Source organism: Oncorhynchus keta, chromosome 7 (genome assembly GCF_023373465.1).
Source record: "Oncorhynchus keta strain PuntledgeMale-10-30-2019 chromosome 7, Oket_V2, whole genome shotgun sequence".
Lineage (NCBI taxonomy): Eukaryota > Metazoa > Chordata > Actinopteri > Salmoniformes > Salmonidae > Oncorhynchus > Oncorhynchus keta.
The window spans coordinates 7,747,599-7,752,756 of record NC_068427.1 but is presented as its reverse complement, the minus strand read 5'-3'; the positions used below and the strand labels follow the sequence as shown (position 1 = coordinate 7,752,756).

At 37.8% G+C, this 5,158-nt stretch overlaps 1 long non-coding RNA gene across 1 annotated transcript; it reads left to right on the top strand.

Moving 5' to 3' along the window:
- The first annotated feature begins 3,656 nt into the window (after positions 1-3,656).
- LOC118386548 (uncharacterized) lies at positions 3,657-4,940 on the top strand. The gene is made up of 3 exons (XR_004826253.1): positions 3,657-3,726; positions 4,646-4,700; positions 4,844-4,940. It is a non-coding gene; the product is annotated as an uncharacterized LOC118386548 (long non-coding RNA).
- The last annotated feature ends 218 nt before the right edge of the window (positions 4,941-5,158 follow it).

Below are 5,158 nucleotides of genomic sequence, written 5' to 3'. Positions count from 1 at the left end.
CTCATATCTCCCTCACTAGCTTTAAGGACCAGCTGTCAGAGCAGCTCACAGATCACCGCACCTCATCCCCATACTGTTATTTATTTTGCACCTTTGCACCCCAGTATCTCTACTTGCACACTCATCTTCTGCACATCTATCACTCCAGTGTTTAAAGGCTACATTGTAATTATTTTGCCACTATGGCCAATATTTTGCCTTGCCTTCATTATCCTAACTCATTTGCACACACTGTATATAGACTTTTTCTATTGTATTATTGACTGTATGTTTGTTTATTCCATGTGTAACTCTGTGTTGTTGTTTGTGTCACACTGCTTTGCTTTATCTTGGCCAGGTCACAGTTGTAAATGAGAACATGTTCTCAACTCGCCTACCTGGTTAAATAAATAAAAAACAAAAAACAAAGCGGTTGAATACTTATTGATTTAAGACATTTCAGCTTTTCATTTTTCATTAATTTAGGAAAAATTTGGAAAACATCATTCCACTTTGACATATTGGGATAAAGTGTGTAGGCCAGTGACAAAACATCTACGTTTAATTCATTTTAAATTCAGGCTGTAACACAACAAAATGTGGAAAAGTCAAGGGGTGTGAATACTTTTTGAAGGCGCTGTACGTGATCCACAATGCCGCACCATTCAACTGCGAATGCTCAACACTGACAATACAATACAACAGTAAATATTCACTTGGACCAATTAAAGCATGATACATCAGTTTAAATGAACACCAGTGTATACAAGGGCCTCAAGCAGTGAAGTTTTAGGGTTGCGTCCCAAATGGCTCTATGGGCCCTGGTGAAAAATAGTGCACTAAATAAGGAATAGGCTGCCATTTGGGACATACACTAGGATACTGCAGTAGATAAATGATCAACCTCTTCCTTCTCTGCAGGCACATTGCATGAGTGATGTTGATTAATTCACTCATTAAAGTTGCATCATTATATCCTCTGTGGGGCCACAACAAATGTATATCGCTGAATCAGTTTCAATTTGCAATTTGATCCTCATTAAGCTGGATGTGGAGCTTGTACAGTCTTTAAATGCATCCTTAACGCAGATGTGTGCATTGGGTGAGTTGGAGTGTTTGGAAAATGTGTATGAACATAGATATGGTAATGTGATTAATTAAAGGATCATGTTCTATCATATGATTTGATTATGCCGCTCATTTCAGTGATATGGGTTTCAATTTCAACCATAGATGTGTTTTTAGAATATCAGAACATTATAGTACATCATATAAATGCAAATACATTAAAACGTGATATGCAATTAGGAGTTTATGCAGATATGTAAACATAGTACTTTCTCGTGACAATTTTAAGAGATTGTTTTTTGATGTGTCTGGTTAATCCAGTTATTTGTTTATGTATTGTTCCTTCACTGTAAATATATAATTACATGTTGGAGAAGAACACAGCACTAAGTGATGCGCTGATATATAGGAATATACCTCGGAGAGACATCAGAACCCTACAAATCAACAACTTTGATATGACAATCCCTTTATCATGATCATTCTATCATCTTGACCATCATCTTCATAATCAGGTTAAAGCAAAAGAATGAAACTTAAGTCGATCTCAGATCGATTTTCTGAGGCCAAGTTAACCTTCCGTTTCATGTAAGAAGGTCATGACCATCATTCTTTTAGGGAAAGAGGATCATTTTATACATGTATTAAATTATCAACCTCTTCCTTCTCTGCAGGCACATTGCAAAACACTACATCAAAACACTACTTGTTACAGACTCAAATCATGCGTTGATACAATTATAATCCGTTTTTTCATAGATTCAAATGTACCTGCTATGCTTTACACTAGCTAATGTATAACTGCTGTATGGAAGCTTTCACATATCACCACCGTAACAATGTGGAGCTCGCTATTCATTCCCCTTGCATATGGGGTCCGGGGAGGAGTAAGAAGCTCAGTTCTGGTGACTTTTTAAGGACATTCTTCTCCAAAATGTATGAAACTAAAATGATGCTGACACCAGAACTGCTGACACCATCTAAAATATGTCCATCTCCAGTTATTTTAACATATTGGACCATGAATTTATCCTGTTCATGGTATATATGATGGTTCCCCAACTGCAATTTTCATTGTTGGGCCTAAAAACACCTGGAAATCGTCTCCAAGTGATTTTAATTTAAGAAATCTGTTCCCAAGTATTCTCACACATAATAGAGAGACACGTGGTCATATACAAATGTACGGTGTGAAATGATTATGTTTTAGTCAAACATATGTTTGGGCTTCTTGCGGTCAATTTGCATTCTACAAATGATTTGTAATTACATTCCGGCCCTCTGATCATCCGCTCAAGAAAGAAATCGTCTGAATTTAGTTGATGATCCCTGGTCTATATTATGTGCTATTAGCAACAATCATTATTACCTGTAGCCCCACTGATGCAGAATAGTGACTATACAAGTTACATAGGCTGAAGCATGGGGTTTGTCCTCATGTATTTACCCCATCGGACACAATAAGTTGTGTCCAATGGGATTTTATTATAAATGATTATATTTTATTATAAATATGAATATATAAATTATTATTAACACAAAAAGTATTATTTTGTTTCTATTACAAAGTATGTCATTGCTCCTTTCAGAGCTCTTTTGCGTAGCTGTTTCTAAACCAAGGTTTAAGACTTTGTAAGACTGAATTCGTAAAATGATGCTAGACACACAATTGAAGTTGAGAAATAAATATGGTAGCAATGTAAAACTAGGATTCCCCTCTTCATAACAAGTTGTTCTCGCAACACAACAAGCCAACTAGGTAAATAGGTAAAATAACAACAACATTACATGGCAAAAATAGTAGCACTGGAAAATTACATCCCCTACTCTGATGTCAAAACAAACCTCTCCAGAATCCATATGACGGAAATCAGTTGCAGTAACGGATAACTTTAACCCCAGTCTTTGGGCATCGTCATCATCATTCCCATCATCCCCATCACCACTGTCATCGTAATCAAAGTTATACTTGTTATTGTCATCATGAATCATGGAATAAAGGCACAGTTACAGGTAACATATGTTAGCTGTTGACATGTGCTACAGGTATGGCTTTTAGCTGTAGAGTGTGAGACATGGCCAGGGATAAACACAATTAATAGAACAGGTGCACAGCTGTGTGAGGTGATTGTGAATCAGCTCTGGAATGAGAAGCTTGCCAATCTACTGATCCAATTAAATGGGAAGGGTCACCATATGGTTCCTTCGCTCTGGTCCATGTGTGCAATTAGACACAATGTGCTACATTTCGTTAAGGCTTCTGAATGGAGACTGTACCTCAATTTCTAGACTTGCCTTTAGTCTCTGTTTTTCCACCCTATTTTCCTCTTCTGTCTTGATGTAATTCTGTCTGCAATGTAATCAGTTGCTAGGTCATTTGTTGATCTACTGTATGTGATATGTCATTTGTCAAATCATGATTTCATGCGATCATACCAGGTTAACATATAAAAAGATTCTCTCAAGATTGTCATTGTAGAAATAAACATGATATGTTTAGATTCTGCATTTGGCAGGCTGATTGGTACTCAGCATAGTCAACGTGCACTTTTATCGCCTGCATAATATGGACCGCTGAGGTGTAAGGGAATTGTGAATTTATTTTACAGGGTTCCGTCTGGAGCTGACCTTGCCAATAGATTTTGATGAGACCACTGCGCATCCACTTCTGCTGATCCTGTACGTATCCTTCCCCTCTACCACTTCTGCATCCTTATCTTGGAGTGTACTGTATGTCATTTCCTAAACCCTTATCTTTTTTTCAATCCTTAGCTTCAGATTGAATATTGTATGAGAGCAATAGTGGAACCAAAGTTTCGCATCAACATTTCTCCTGAGATGATTGAGGGATCAAGATAAAGATTATTGTCATTTCTTTTATCTCTTGAGGGATTTAGAAAATAAGTGTAGTGTGCTTATCCAAATAGTGATTTCCTAAAAGCTCTTATTTCTTTATCTGAGATATGGAATGAATGGTGTCTTCAAGTACTGTTGGAAATTCTGAAATCAGACATTCCGACATGGAAATAAGCACTTAAAAGATGCTCCAAAGTTGGAAACTTTGCCCAGAATTTGTTAACAAAATTTGTGAAGTGAGATGTTATTAGCTAGCTGATGTGTCAGTGGTTGAAGCATTCAAAAACACTTGAACAGACTCATGTTGTGTTTACAAATAGACCAACTAGGAAATACGAGATTCCAAGGATCATTTGAACACATAGAGAAGTCACTCATTTTAAAGCTTGTTGGTAAATTCAGTTTGACCAATGTTGATAGTTTTCCACAGTGACAGTGCACCTGGTAGCCATGCAGTGAGTGACCGGTTTGTTCTGGACTGGTCAGCTCAGATAACGTGATTGTGGCTCGTCTGGATGGCAGGGGGAGTAGGTTCCTGGGCCAGAGGGTTCTACATGAAGTCCATCAGCGTTTGGGAACTGTGTAGGTGCAGGACCAGATCACAGCAGTAGAGTATATACTGGAGCATGATCGGAAAGCTTTCACATGGGACTTAGTAGATACTTAGAAAGCAATTGATTTGTGGGGAGCTGTTTCAATTGCATTTCAGAAATCTTTGACTTATACCCTCATATTTTATTAGGTACCTGACCAAGCTGCCATATGTGGATACAAACAAGGTGGCAGTTTATGGAAAGGTAAAGAAGTGTAATTTATTATATTTGAAGATATACAGTTTGCTATAACCTTTCAAATGGTGTTGTCTTTAGTATTCTTGCTTACATAGGTTTCCACCAACATCCGACATTGAATGTCCATTATGTTTTTCTGTTTTCCCCAGGCTTATGTGGACTTCCTGAGCTCTCTTCTTCTCTCCTCTGGCTCCATGTTCAAGTGTGGGGTTGCGGTTGCTCCTGTGACAGACTGGAGACTCTACGGTAATTTACCAGTCTAAGATAAATCCTTTCAAAGACCATTCATTTAATACAGATTGTCAGGTCCCGCTCAATAGGGCTGAGGAGTTATGCTGATGGCTATTCACTTAATACATCAGGGTCTGTCAAATAGGGCAGGCAGATGTGACAATCATCCATTGACTTGGAATGTCCGGCCCCATCCAATAAGGCTGATGTATGTTGTTGACTATACCATTCAT